Source organism: Anser cygnoides, chromosome 3 (genome assembly GCF_040182565.1).
Source record: "Anser cygnoides isolate HZ-2024a breed goose chromosome 3, Taihu_goose_T2T_genome, whole genome shotgun sequence".
Classification (NCBI taxonomy): Eukaryota; Metazoa; Chordata; class Aves; order Anseriformes; family Anatidae; genus Anser; species Anser cygnoides.
Window position 1 is genome coordinate 52,480,256 of NC_089875.1, and position 16,025 is coordinate 52,496,280.

At 36.8% G+C, this 16,025-nt stretch overlaps 1 protein-coding gene and 1 long non-coding RNA gene across 2 annotated transcripts in view; one reads left to right on the forward strand and one right to left on the reverse strand.

The window, feature by feature from the left end:
* Positions 1–16,025, forward strand: part of SASH1 (SAM and SH3 domain containing 1) — a 554,055-nt gene that overhangs the window by 268,578 nt on the left and 269,452 nt on the right.
* On the reverse strand, positions 4,130–5,892 carry LOC136790434 (uncharacterized). The gene is made up of 3 exons (XR_010830341.1): positions 5,814–5,892; positions 4,702–4,742; positions 4,130–4,496 (listed from the first exon to the last, which is right to left on the reverse strand). It is a non-coding gene; the product is annotated as an uncharacterized lncRNA (long non-coding RNA).

The window sequence follows — 16,025 nt, forward strand, 5'->3', positions numbered from 1 at the left end:
TCCAAAGGTCGTGATTTCCAGCCCCATTGTTTTGTTCTCCACTAGCTTTTCCTACCTCTGATTTATTATGGTAGAGTGAGATAAGAGCTGGTAAGTTAAAGTGTATTTGTTATTGGGGGATAGGATGGCAGCAAAGGCTACAAATCCTTTTAGTAAAATAGAACACTCTCTTGGTGACTGCTTTGCTGGGTTTTATTAGTTCATCTGCCTTCAAATGAGTCCTGCAGGTGCTTTCTCAAATGGATTGAGAGATTGCCTCGTATGTTCCTCTGCTTCTTGTAAGTACCTCTGTGTCTTATGTAGAAGATTTGTAACTTCCTACATCAAGATATCTTTGTAAAGCACACCAAGGACCCTTGTGCCTTCCAAAGCAGCAGTGTGGGTCGGAAGGGGAACGTAATGAAAACTGGAAAAAAAAAAATGATGATGATAGAAAAGGTATTAATACAAATTCAACAGCTAAATTTTCTAAACTTGTATTGTGAAAAGATGCATCTTCTTCCCTCACATGTTCTTCACACTCATCACTCATGGCAGTCAGTACATGCTGCTTGCACCTAGAGGTATAAAACCAGTTCTCTCTTCCTGGTACCAACGAAAAGAATAAACAAGGGGGGAACATAGCATAAAGTTAAGCATCATTTCCAAGACTCAGTTGCAAGAGCTGGAAATTCCAGGATCCCTAGTTTCAATCTCCTCCCTGCTTAGAAAGTGCTTTTTAGTTTTCTGCAAGATCCTGCAAGTTGAAATTCAGGGCACCTCTTACTGATGAAGGACACGGCAGGGTTGTATGGGAACTAAAATAACTACTTACATTTTTCTTCGTACTTCCAGAGCACAATTAAATGCAAAATACCTGGCTCTAGATCACTTGCTGTGATCTAGCAATAACTTTTTAGCTTAACCTGGGTCTTCTCTCCAGCCAGGACTCCAACTCTGATGATTTGGTTACTCTACCTATTTTTAGTGTGATTTATCCTTTCAATATTTCTAGCTAGCTTGAACTATGAAGCAAGGAAACAGGAAAGACAGTGCTAGGATTTAGATAAGATATGACTTGTCTTACGAAGTGTAACTGGCAGATGTGATCATATTACTGGATGGGGATGCATTTGGAGAGAGAAAAGAGAACCGAATTTTATTTTCAGCCAAATATTTTTCTACTTGATTTGATTGCATATTCTAGAGAAAGCAAGCAAGGAGTGGCTTGAAAAAGCATTTCCCTGTAGGTGTCACATTTTTCCATGTATTTTTAAGTGTAGATTTATATAGACTACCCTGATGTAATATTATATATGTAGTGTATGGGGAGAGAAAGGGAAGTGAATAAGAAACCTGCCTGAAAACACTTACATTGTTATTCCGTAATTGGAATTGCTTTTGTTATGTGGAAATAGACATGAACTGGAAAATGAAAGATATCTGAAGGTCATCTCTTCCATTCAGGCTTGGCTTGAGCAGAAATAACAGCCTTATTTACATTTAGTACAACTATGCGGTGATTAGCATGGTGTCCATTAAGTATTATTCCACCAAGGCCAACAATGTGCTTTTGCTGCAAAGGCCAATGGTATCCTGAGCTGCATTAGGAGGGAGGTGATCCTCCCCCTCTCCTCATTACTCCTCACACCTGGAGTTCTGTGTCCAATTCTGGACACCCAGCACAAGGGAAGCATGGACATATTGGAGAGCCCAATGTAGGGCGCAGGGGTAATGAAGGGACAGGGGCACATCTCCTGTAAAGAAAGCTGAGAGAGCTGGGACTGCTCAGCCTGGAGAAGAGGGAGCTCGGGGGGGCTGCATCAATATGTCTAAATACCCAAAGGGAGGGTGCGAAGAGGATGGAGCCATGCTCTTTGCAGTGGTGCCCAGTGACATGGACAAGAGGCAAGGGGCACAAATAGAGGAGGCTCCCTCAGAACATGAGGAAGCACTTCTGTGCTGTGTGATTGACTGAGCGCTGGCACAGGTTGCTCAGAGAGGTTGTGGGGTCTCCCCCTGTGGAGATCTTCGGAAGCCACCTGGACACGGCCCTGGGCAGCCTGCTCTGGGTGTCCCTGCTTAAGAAAGGGGTTGGACCAGGTGGCCTCCAGAGGCCACTGCCAACCTGAACCAGTCTGTGATTAAGGAATTACAGAGGGTGTTTGTACAAAATACTCTATAATCAAAAGATCTTACTTCCTGTAAGTCTGTATGTTTTTTAAATTGTTAATATTATCTATTACATAAGCCATATAGTTATTTAAATACATAGATTTTTTTTTCACTTGTACTTACTTCATATGCAAGTAAAGTTAAGGATAGACAGGCCCAAATGCTAGAGGTGGAACTAATGATAATGGGCTGCTGGAGGGTTGTTTGATACGACTGTTCTGTTCTGTCCAGGTTAAGAAGCAAAGTTATTTTTCTAGAAGGTGGAAGGGAGAGCAATGGCCTTATTGGATATGCCACATCTGGGTATTAGCAGATTATCCTGCTGAAAAACAAATAGGCCATTTAAAGAAGTTTATCGGATGTTGTTGGATAACTGTGTCCACATCTCATTAGAAGTTAAACTAACAGATTAAAACTTAAATGCGTTGCTGAGTTATGGAGTTCATAGCATAAAAATTCTAATCCCTTGCGGTTTAGAGGACCTTCATTAATTGGTTACATTGATACTTAAAAAGGACTGATATCATTATTTGTCCTAAAAGATCTACAGTATTTCTTTTTTCCTAAATAAATAGGAATTCTGATCCTTCTTCTCTGTAGGATAACTGACCAGGGAATTGGCAGGTCATGTTTGTTTGAGCTGAGGAAAAACTCTTGTAGAAAAGGTGTTTGGTTTTAATCATTTCTGAAAATCTTTCTTTCTGTATGTAAAATATTCTCAAGCATGTATATTTATTAAGGCAGGGAATAGTACTACCATAACTTGAGTAACTTCTTTTCTAGATTTCATAATCTTACAGTTTATTTAGATACTTTTGCTATCAAAACCAGTCTTACTGCTTAAGATCTACCTCTTAAATTATATCCAGAATGAATAACATTTAAATGTCAAAGACCGAAGTTTTATCCTAGCAGAAATTTTTGAGACAGTTGGATTTTCCACTTTTAAACACTTGTTAATTCTTTTGGTACTTTGTGCTCTGATTTCATGTGACGTTTTCTGTGCTTTTTAATAGCAAGGCTTGAATTTCATGTCAAATTGAAGAGATGGATTATTTCTGGGAGACAGAGTACATAAGAATGTTCACTAAAATCCTAGCTTATTTAATAGTTGAGTGATTTTTGGTGTCCTTTTTCTTATTTAGGTAAATGAACTGGAGAAGCGTTCTGTTTCTGCTTGCTTCCTAGAGGGCTAGACTATACACTGGCTGGCTCTCGGTAATTTTGTTTTGATTTTGGATCTTTATCTTTTTTATTATTTTTTTTTTTTCATTTACTCATTTCAGAAAAGATAGTTCTTTATTTTGTTTAGTAATTTCTTACTTCTGGTTTCTTTTTCTTGTTGGTACCTAAAATGTGAACCTACCCGTGCCTAAAATGTGCTACCACATTAGGGTTAGTTGTTTTCAAATGTGTTGGTATTGCCTCTTAAAAATCCTGATAAAGAGAGAAATTAAGAAAGACTAGTAAGTTTTTAGAAAAGCTATTTTGCCTGCTGGTAACATTATATTGCTTCAGATGACGCAAGTGATAAATGCAATCCCAGGTGACCTACAGGATAACAATGACCTTTGATTGACTACGGAAGAATATAAAGTCTTAATAACAAACTCCATACAGAAATAACTTGTAGTCCACTGCAGTTAGGAGTAACTGGGTCATTTTATTCTGATAGCTATTTGGAGGCTTGTATAAAATGAGGTGACTCTTTCAGTCTCTTCTGGGGTTGACCAATACTTGTATGTCTATAGATTCTTTTGTTGCCAAAGGCACAATGCAGACAGGACTGATGTAAATTGTCCTCATGACCATAAGTAAAGGCATGCTTCATTCATTGGCAAAACCAAATTCTTCATTAAAATGTTTAGGTTTTATTTTGCTTTAAATCAGGAATACAAGAGTAGAACTGATACAGGTGTGAGTTCCAGAAAAATATTTCAAAATGTATATATAGACATCTGACTTAATCATCATTCTTTAATAAAAGGCAGAAAGGGCCTTTCAGACTGGAATTCCAAATTATTGACCAGATTATGTATTTAATTTGCTGAGTTTGGGGAATATCCCTAATGTGTTTTAATCTTTAAGAGAAACTTCAAATGTCTTTGCAGGCCAAATATAGAACTAGACCTAATAAAATACCTCTTCTTTGTTCTTTGTACACTATATTGCAGACATACTTTGAATGTTCTTTCCTTCTTCTCTAAGCCAGTGTTTGCCAAGGACTGGACAAGTTCTGTTCTCAGCTGATGATTGCCACACTGTTGGGTACCTGGGCTCTGGGGGATTCCTTAGCTTACTTTTTTTCTTGTGTGAAGCTGTACTAATAAGACTGTCTTTCTCTGCACAAGAGAAGAAAAAATGTTAATTATTTCAATTTAGCAATGTTCTTCTTTCTGCAAGCTTGGGAAGTGATAGAAGTGATAGAATTAAACAATGTGTAGTGTGGGTTTTTTTTTGTTTTGTTTGTTTGTTTTGAAGCACTTATTGAGGGAATAAAGACAAGAGTCTTAATTCTGAAATTATATACAGTGGAGTGCTGCTTACCTTTTTTGAAGATGTTTCTTAAGTACTCTAACAGTGAAAATCTGAAAGCACAAAACCAGTTATCTCACTATCTGAAATGATGTATAATTTCATAAATAAATTTCTCGCTATTTTGAACAACCTAAGATTTTGTCACAAATATTATTTCCCACTAAAAGAGTTTTTCCAGTGTGTACTTTAAGGAAAGTAGATATAAGTTTCTTATATTTTTATCTAGATACTAAATGTATTAACTTAAAATACTACTTAATGAGACAAATTTTCACTCCAACTCTGAATTTTGAGTGTCTGGTAAGGTGAGGTTTGACAAGGTGGTAAATTTGGTCTTTGGGGAGGTGGTTTAATACTAGACCTAAAACTTTTCACACATGTAAATGGTGAACAAACTACTCTAGTTCCAATTTGTTTTTAAAGCCTGAAAGAATAACTTTGTCCAAAGAAAGTTCAGATTGTACTGGGGGCATTTTCTATTTGCACCGTTTGGTATCCAGACAGATCTTATGCTGAAAGGTGCCACACTTGCTACAGCATAAACACGGGCATGCAATCTGGTGAGATGAAAGGATGTACAACCCTATCTATCTTCATGCTTGATCTGAGTCACGCTGGTACTGCTATATGATGTGGCATTAAGGAGTTTGGCATCATGGTAAGAGAGGCCCATGTAAATAAACTCAAAACACCAACTTGGAAAGCTTTTGTAGGAACCCTTAATATAAAACAGCAAAGCCACCTTGTCGAGTAGAGGTAAAAATAGCAATATAGCTAACAGCACCACAGTATGAGCTGCCATTGAAGAGAAGTGAAAGCTGTGTTTGTCCTGGCTATTTTCTGGATTCTACTTCAGCCTTTACAAATAGATCACAGCTGGAGTATCTGCAGAACTTGACATCACTGGGTCACGCTCAACACCGGCTTTTACTATAGATCGTTTTTTTTGTATTGTTGTCTCAAAAGGAATTGGAGTACAGGTCAAAAAGAGCATCTGACTGAAAATACCCAAGTCAAGATAGCAGGACAATTAAAACAGGAAGAAAAGGTAGAGGAAAATAGCAGAACTCGAGCAATCACAAAAGCATGGTAACCTTCGTAGTTCAGCCTGACCCCTTTACCTTTCAACTCCTCATGTTGTACTTATTTTGGGAGCATAGTAACTAAAAAAAAAAAAAAAAAAGAAAAAAAAAAAAGAAAAGAAAAGAACAAACAAACCTAAGAACATTAAAATAGCCCAGAAAAATGGGGTATTGGTATTGCAGTCTGGATGCTGTACAAACATTGTTTTAAAATGTTAATTTTCCATTTTTAACCTTTTTTCCCTAATTGAGCACAGATATACCCGTGAAAAATGACACTTGGCACACAGTGATTTGAAAATCGCTGTCTGCCGCTTGATGTCTTCATCTGACAACATCTATATGTTGCCAGGTTACCATGGCAACTAAGTACAGTTGTAATTGCAACCCTGGAAAGGTAATTCTTTCACTCAAAATGTGGCATACATTTAGGCTGTCTGAAGTTTAAACAAACCATCTTTTAATGACAAGTATTTTGAAAAGCCTGAATGAGGTAGCTTCTTTGATGTCAATTTTTTTCATTATCTCATATAGTCTAACTAGATAGATATGTTGGCTTTTATTCAGTAGAGCCTGTATTTTTAACCTTTTTATGCTTTATTTAAGTTTCAAATATATGGTATCAACTGTGAATCTGAAATTAACATATGAAAGCAAAATAACACATAAAGTGTTCGTTTACTTGTACTAGCAGTTCTGAAAGCAGAAGATCTTGATACATTCCTCAGACTTACAATCGTTTGCATGAAATCAAATGAGTTTTGTTGTATGGCTGGTTTAATTAAAAAAATGATAATAATAATAATAAAGGAAGAAAGGGAAAAAAAAAAAAGCGTTCTAGTTTTTTACTCAGCAGGCCACATAGACTTTATAGTGCCACAAAGGCAATCTTTAGAATCAGCAAAACTGCAGTAATTCCACAAAATTTCCACCTGGTTTTTTGTGTATAGCTGAGCCTTATTACAGACATCTGTAATCCTCGATACTGAGAACTGGCAACATGTAGCTGCATTTTGCCTGTTGACCTGTCTTTTCCATCAGTGATGTTGTACAGTCCCTCACCATCCATTTCCATTACACAGAGAGAGAGTAATATGTTAGTCAACTGCACCACTTTGTAGTAGTGGAAAAAAACACCTAAACACCTTTCTTAGATCTTTTGGCTGTCATTTAGGGCTAGAATATGGGGCTTTATACTCTCCGGGGGGTACAAACTAGCTCTGAAAAGTAAGAATGAATGCAGTCCTGAGCTTTCAGTATTAATTTCCTCAATCTGCAATACTGCTCCATGAGGGCATGGTAGCAGCGTTTCTGTGGATTGCTGCATTTTTGCTCACTAAATGATAGAGCCCTCGCTTGGGGTTTCTGGATAAACCAGGCAACTTTAGTCTTTGGATGTGTTAGGCTTTCAGTGAATGCTGAATGTAAATAGCGTGATTTTTAATTTTGTACAGGATAAATGCTTTCATTTAGACGCTCACTTGGCTCAGCAATCCACAACAATAAAATCACCCTTCATAAGACATGCACAGAGAGATTCGCATTTTTGCTCTGGAAAACAAGAGCATGGTGAGGCTTTTGATGAGTTTTGAAAATTGGGTTGATTTTTGGGTTGACCACCGTTTTCCACCTGCACTTTCACTGTCAGTTGAAAACTGCTTTGAATTCAGCAAGGCCGTTCATGCTCACAGTATATTTTATTGTCATAATAGAAGGTCTTCTTGCAAGTCTAGACAACTCACCATTTCAGAACAAGTCCTCTTGAAGCAATTGTGGCATTATGCCATCTGATTTTTTTGATCTGTTCCTTTGTGCTTGAAATTATTCAAAATGTTTTTCTTTGGCTTTTTTTAATTGCCTCCTAACGAACCAGAAGACAAAACCGTGGTGTCACTCGGCAAAATAAAACTTGTATATTTTGAAGCAAGTCACAGATGTGTCTCTAGAGATGTCCTAAAGCTCATTATGACCAAAGTATTGGAATTGGCTTTCAGTATCCTAACACGCAATGCGGTAGTATAAATTGCAGAGAAAGAATCATGATTGTTTAATTTGAAATAATCCTTTTATCTCCGAGGTCCGTGCTTTGCATAGATGTGCTGTATTGTTTGAGCATTTTGTGTGATCCGGTGATCAATGCTCTAATTGTTTTGCAGGAAGCTAGTTTAAAAAGCCAGGCACACCTCTCTATGCAGAGTAGAAAACAGCTATTCTGTGATTAAAAGGCACTGAGCAGCAAGCACATAGCCATAGCAGCTGGGAAGGCAAGTAGAATAGGAAAGGGACCACAGCAATCCTCAGCACCTTCCTGCATATCTTACTCTGAATATTAATACGGAGGGAGATTCTAGCATCTCTGAATAAGCTTACTAGGTGTACTGGCATCATTCAGCCCAGAATTTGCTGCTTAGTATATATGAAATATGTATTATTTCAGAAGTTAGTTTTCTGCAATATGCATGTAGATAGCAAATCCTCACTGTTTTATATAAACTTCTAATAGTCACTTCAGCACAAAGGAAGATGGATTAGGATCTGGCATCCTGCTTTTCTGATTTATGCTGTGTTTGTAACTTTTTCTTAAAGTATTGAGCTCTGAGTTGGCTGCATATTCCTGCAGAAAAACAGGTTGTATGTGTTTTGAAAGCTAGTGAGGACTGAGTTTGAGTTCTTACTCCAGTTGCTGGTTTTTTTTTTTTTTTTTTTCCTGGCAGAGGCACTGTGTTGTATCACCAAAGTTTAGGAGTCACCACCATCCTGTAGTGACTCAACACCACTGGAGTTTGCTGGGTTGAGTCGCTGTTGTGCTCTGCATCTTGCCTTGCAAGGTGAAGTGACAGGATTCCTTCTTCACTTACTTTTTTTTCATATTTTCTGAGTAAAACCTCTTGCTTTCCTTCCTCCTATGCTTCCACGCAGACCTGGAAATCATTTACATGCTCCTAGTGCTCTGCACCATGACTGTTCCATATTTACAATTTAGCAGGACAGGTTATAAATTACAGATATGCTCGTATTGTACAGGATTAGCTTTTTCTTAACTTGCACAAGAAACGCAAAAATAGGAATGCCTGTAGTGTGCTTTTTCTCAGTTCCCCCAATATCCTTCAGAAAGCGGGCCCTTCTCCTCCTGTTTTAAACCCACTTGGATTCACCCTTTGTCTGACCATGTACTTAGACAGGACCTCACCTGCTTACAAGGCAGGCTTTTCGATTTTTTTTATTGTACCAATGCTATGCAGGGGGCTCGCTTCCTCTGAATACAAGTGACTTTTTCACTGGCCATCTCCACACCCCTTTGCACAGAACCCTTACCGATCTGTTTTCCCTTCCAGGCACCTTCCTTACCCTGCCTGCAGCCGGTTATGGCAGCAACGTCAGGGTTAACCATTTCACCTATTCCCCTTCCCACAGAGGCATGTTAAGCTCCTCCTTCCCACAAACACATAGTCCCCCTTAAAGCAATTACATGTCAACATTATAATGGTGCCAAGAATTCATAAATTATATATAGATTGCCTGTATCGTCGTATTTCTCCTTTGTCAAGAAAACCTCATTAGGATAGAGGTGAGCTACTCCCCTCGGTGCCTTTCTCATGTTCTGGCATCTCAGTCTCAACACACCTGCTTATAATCCTTATTAACTGAGACTGGCAGCATTCACTCTGGGTATGGCCCCCTATCATGAAATTGTTTTAGGTCAGTTTTCATCTACCCAGCGTAACTGGCCTTTCTTATTACGTGTGGGAAAGCAGTACAGAAAAACAGCATTCATAGCTCCTACTTATCTCCATAAGTTCATTCATCCATGAAATCTGTTCTTCACACATGAATATTAAAGAAAAGGATTTACATGAGGTAGATGTGCATTAACCTGTAATGCTTTTGTGAACCTCTACGTTTATGTCATCGTTGAGATGTTTGAGTGATTGTGATATATTTTAGGAAATAAAAGCAATTTATGTGTAGTTCTGCCATTGTCATGGAGCCTTCTTGGGGAAGTTTGGAATCTGGAGCGTATTTGTCTGCTACTCAGGTGGGAATTCCAGTTAAGAGGATAAAGACTACATTTTTCTATTGCCCAGTCAATGTACGTGAAGAAATTAGTTGTTTCTCACATAGAAATATGATATAGATGGTCTTGCTTATTCTGTAACAGTTCTGATCTGGAATATGCAAACTCTGATTAATACAGTCCTTGCAGCCTTTGGTTATAAATGTTGAAGCATGGGCTAATCTGTAAAAATCAATTTCATTGTGTACAGTCCATACATATGAATCTAAGAACCCATTTTGGCAATGAAAAATGTGTTTGAAGGGAAAACGGTATTTAAATCAGAGGGTCACACAACATTTTCTTGAAATAATAATTCAATCAAGAAATTGATGCTAATCAGTGTTTAAATCTCTCATCTTGTCAGCTCTATGTTTGGTGCCTTGTTTGAAGTGAAATATTTTTTGACACAGACTTCCTAATGCAAAATTTGTTTTCCTTAGTTCTTTGATGTTGTCGTTAAAGGGAAAGACATAAAAAACCTTCTCTAGCAATAGTACTAAAGGAAGGGAATTGATTTGATATTCATAACAACTTCTCCGGGGCTTTGCATATAAAACATCAACAGCTCTGACCTATCTTTATCAAGAATAGAGAGAAAATGATTTATTTTTTGTACTATAGTAGCACCTAGAGGCTCCTTTCAAAATCAGCTTTATCACATTTGACATTATATATGTTAATGAGCATCTGTCCTCCAAAAATTCACGAGTAGGCCAGGCAAAAGTGTAACTAAATTTAGTGTTGTAGTAAGCTTGAAAGGGGGTATTCAAGGACATTCAAAGATACAACAGAGAGCTGGGAAAAAATGCAGGAGTGTGGAACCCATTGCATCCACAGGTGTGCTAGGGCCAGCCCAGTGTTTTGGGATTTCGGGCCACTAGACATCCTCCTAAATCCTGCTGTACTTCTTAGACCTTAGACTTCTTAGGCTTCTTGGACCCTGCCCTGCCTGGGTGGCTTTGTGGGGAAGAATGAGGTAACGGCAGCAGCAGCTGGAGGTGAGCTGAAGGAGGAGAAAATGGTAAAGGCTTCCTACCAAAGCATTAGTACCATCCTGAATTGCACTGCTTCTGCACTCTATACTCTTAATGCAGGGTAGTACAAAACCACGTGAGCTTGCTGTAAATGCTAAATACAGTGCTTTGTAATCTGCTGTTCATCGTGCATCTGGCAGATGCATAAAACACAGTATTCCAGGTGCAGGCGAAACAGAAGTAACAAAATATGTGCTATGAAACAATAATGTGAGGGTATGATAGTGTGTATAAACATGATATAATTCATAAATAAATTAAGATTGTGTAATCTCATATATCAAAGCAGTAGCCTTATTAAGGTTACAAAATAAAGCTCAGGTGCTAGGAGAGGTCATTGTGAAGGTTTTCTTCACAGTCTCCATTTACGCTTCTTGTGCCTATGTGTAGTACGTATATTGTATACTTTTTTTTTCTGCTTAAAATTCTTACTTCGTTCAGGAAAGATTGTACCTATTTTACCCCCGCTTCATGTTCATTCCCTGTGTTCAGTCCCTATGCCTACTTTACTGCACATTATTCAAATCCAGTTCAGATAGAACAATTGATATTCCTGTGAATTTTCTAAGGTGTTCTATTGCTATGTAGTCTGAACATTTGAATGTTAATTCAAATTATCAATGCTATTGTGAAATGGGGCAATAATCATTTTCCTCATTTAAAGATGAATTTTTCCAGTATTTTATCAAATTATCAATGATGCTGGTTTATGTGTAGCAGGCAGTCTAGAACTGAGACAGATATGTAATGGTAATCTATTCAAAAATTGTAACTAAATTCTGTTGCCTGCCCTGAGATGTCTAGGATCACATTTCATAGGAAACTGCCTGGTTCAAAATCTGGCTCCAGTTTAGATTCACAGCTAAGAAGTTTGGGCCTATTGCACTTCTACAGAGAAGAACTTGGTTCTTCAGCTGAGAAACTAGGCGATGTGAAAAGTGAACATTTAACCATCTATGAAAGTTAAATTTGTAAATTGTCCAGTATTCCTACTTCCCAGAGAGTCAGTATGTAAATACAGAATTAAATTCACCATGGCAACATCCTTGAGAGTTGACTTTCTCTGCTGTACCCACCTAACTTTCTGGGGAAAAAAAAATAAGTCTGGAACAAATGATGCAATAATTTTGTGTGTGTTAGTAATCTTTGTGGATCCTCAAGGGGAAGTGCATTATATCCAACCCCATTTCACATATAGAATGAAGAAAAACAGTAACAGATCAAATATAAAGACATGTGTTTCACATTGACTGTGCAACTGCTTCTTGTTTATTATCTGCCTTATGTCATTGTCAAAAAGACTACCCGCAAATGGTGATTGAGCTAACACAGTACCTAACAGTAATGGGAAGTTGTTTTTTTCTTTACATTGATGGGAAATACTGAAGGATTGGTGGGTGGGGTCTTGGTGTGTTTTTGGTTTTTTGGATTTTTTTTTCTTAAAACACTATACAGAAAACAGTTGCTCAGTCTTAGAACCAGATATCTTTTCCTTAAACAAATTTGTCTATATGAGCATACCATCTACTATTTTGAGAAGAAATTCAATTTTGATAGTACATAATCAGTTTTAAAACTTTTTGCTCTGAAAATAATTATAACATTTTAAAGAAATTAAGCAAACTCTTCATGTATTTTCTTTTCAATACCATCATTTTTTTTTCAAGTCACCCTGATGACTCTTGACTAGCTACTAGAAAATCATAAGTTAGAGTAAACTAAGCCTGATTACCAGATCTGAAAAATAGAAATCATCACTAAAATAAATTATCCTTCTGTATAAATAGCACAGTATTAGCTAGAATGTAGGATACATCTGAAGACTACTTCAAATGCTGTCCTTGTATTAAAGGGTTTTTCATTTGGAGTGCTTTTTAAATAATAATTAGTTGTGTGAAACTTTACATTTCTAGATGAATTGATTTATTCTGTCTATACTATTAATGATGAATTGCAGTTGCAATTTTTTTATATTAATGATACATCTGCAGTCAATAAACAGCTTCCAGCAAGTATTTGAAAGCAGCAATCAAATCTGTTGGTATTTTCACTAGATTAATTGGTATTGTATGACATCTGATTGTAGTTCTGCTCTGAAATTTCCTCTCAAAATAGCAATTATTATAAAGTAAACTTTATGTAAGAGATCTTTTGTTAAGAACCCATTAATTATTTTTTCCTTATGACATTAAATATCATTTTCCTTTATCAATACTATTATTTATTAACCTGAAATTTTGGAAATTTTTAGTCGTCTCTCACATTCTAAGGCAGTCCTAAACAGGGTATGATAGTGCTGGAGAACAGTGAGTGTCTGAAAATCAATAATATTCATTAAAAATAAATTATAATATATATTGCTGTTCCCAGGTATTTTCTATCCTTGGGGTTATGTTATGTCCCATTTGGGTATGACTCCCTGTTTTGTCTGATACATGCTGGAAAATTGTTAAAGTGTTCAGGCTATTTTAATAATCTTTTTAAGTACTCCTAATATTGGTTAGCTGATCTGCAGTGGAATGTTATTAGGCAAGTGAGCCATTTCCTATGCTCTAGAAATAAGTGTATTTAGAGATCAAAATTGAACATTTCACTTTGTCTAGGTATTAAACTATTATTTCAGTATATGAACAGCCTGGAAAGGCCATAAGTCTCACTTCTGAGATTTTATTTTTTTCTGATCTCTGGGACACACCTTTGCCAGCAGTGGGAACCACTTTGGGGGGTACACTCTTCTGTTGTTGGCTATTTTTTCCTCTCATGTCAGGCATCTGTGTCTTTCAGACTATGAATTCAACGTAGGTCAAGGGCAAGCTTTGAAAAGCCTGTTTCTTTCTGTAACTGGAGTTAAAGGCTGTCTGTCTGGGTCTGAAGAAACTAATTTCATTGTTAAATATGGGAAGTCCAAACATTTGTACAGTCAATATTTGCAGGTTCTTTAATACAGTACTTGCTTTTACAATTTCCCCAAAGTAAATACATAAGAACATTGTAATTGCAATTAACACCCAACACATCAGCCTGCAGAGCCATGTTAACACCCAATGTCTGCAGGAAATACTACAGTTGTTCAGGTGTTGCTCTGCAGGATCTAAAAAGGTCATTTTGTCAAATTGAACACATCATGGTTCAGGTGACCATTCAGATGGCAAGGAAAGTCTCTCTGGTCGTAGGGTAATATGTTAAACAGAAAATGTTAGTAATGCCAACCTTAAAGGTTTACTGTGCATTTTGTTTATTCATTTTTGTTGTTGTTTGTTGATCTGTTTGTTTGTTTTTATGTACTGAAAGACTTGCACCTTAAAGCTCAGGGACTCCTTGATAGCATTTTGGTAAGTAACTGTTCAGTTACTGTAAGATCAGTTTATCTTAGTAACACCAAAAATACAGTTAACCATCTATTTCAGACCTGTCCCAAAGTCTGTCATGTTGTCACCTAGTGCTGCTTATTTCTGAATTAGTGAGAAAATGATGGATTTGCCAGAGTTGTTTAAAGATTTAAGAAGAGTAGCCAAGCACTAGGCATATTCTAAAGGTGTCTGGGCTGCCATAGAGAAATGGCCATGCTTGTTTAGAGATTTATCTCTTGCAGTGTGTAGTTATGACAAGGATCTGCAGGTATTTGACTGTATCTGACATCTATATGTAAATATATCTTGTGTCCATAGATAATTCCTTAGTATTTCATCTGCCTACGAACAAAAAATTTTTAGTAACATGTTGCTTTTCTCTTCTGATAATGTTCGAAGTAGGTGTTTAGGGCTTTTAATCTCTGATTAATCAGGAATGTAAGTAATTTTTGCAGTAATGGCACGTGAACTAGGTTAATTGCATGTGGAGGATAAAGCAATGTTCCAAGCACAGTCCTCAAAAGCCCTCTGTTCAAAGGTACCCATGCTGCGCCTAGATAGTTCAGACCAGTATCCCAAGTGGAATATGTATATTATCTTTTAAGCTGAAAACCTATGTATACTTGAAGCTAATATTGCTATTGGCTGTACAGTTAAAGAAATAATTTCACCTTTGTATTACATCAATATGCATTGTAATGAAGAAATGAAATAGCTATAATTGCTCTTTTTGTTAACAAAACTAGTAAACTATGATTTTAAGTGGTTCATTGTGGTTTTAAATTTAATAATACTATGAACGTGACTAATTATATCCATATAAATTACATTATGCTTCTGTATTTCTGAACTTTAGCTTACTGGAGGATGTGCTTTGAGTTCTAAAACCAAGAACATTTGCTCATAGCACTTAACATTTTTGCTGCTGAATTATTTGAAGGAAAAAATAAGAATAAGCATCTGAAGGAAGTATACAGGGTTAAGAAGTAATCACAAGATATTGCTTAAACACTTCATTGTTTTGTGGGTTACTGATCATTAACAAGTTATCAGTTTGAAACCACTCCAGCTCAAGATGGCAAAGATATTTGTGTCAAACTGTTCAGTAATGAACTGAAGAACTGTTCAATACATTTTATTCCCCAGTATTTAAGTAGTAGCTTAAATCCTGAATTACATTTTCAACAGCTGGAGAGTGTCTTTTCTAAGTTGGTATACAGTACTTTTGCTTTATTGTGCTTCATAACGACCTGGTCTCCTTTGGACAAGGTAAGATGTAGAATCGTGGAAAGCTTGGGTGGACTTGTGGACGTTGAAAGCAAATTGCAGACTTTCATCTTGGAAAAGAACTTTTCATCCTTTCAAAAATGGTGATTTTGTCTTTCTCCCATTTTATGGTTAATAGTGATTATATTTGTAGTTAATAAACCTGATACGTAGCAAACCAGAAATTAGTTCCATTGTTCTTCAATCAGAAAACTGAATAAACTCAAGATAATGTTGTATCTGTGAGCATTCAGTTAGTAGAAAGATGCAGTTTCTTACACTTTTTTTTTTTTTTAATAAAAAATAGGTGTTTGTTTTCTTCTAGGTGTGGGCTTTCAATCTTTCTGGGTCTTTTCAGTCATTTTTGGCAGCTATTTGGAGTTCAGTCAGTAAGATAAAAAAGCAGAGTTGTTTGAAGGAAGGTTGCCTTTTGGTGTCTCAGGAGAGTTTGAGTTAATTTCCCTCTTCAACCACCTCAGACTAAAGGACCTAAAAATATACACGCACAGCACCCCAGAAAAGGAGCAAAGCTGCACCTCTTTCT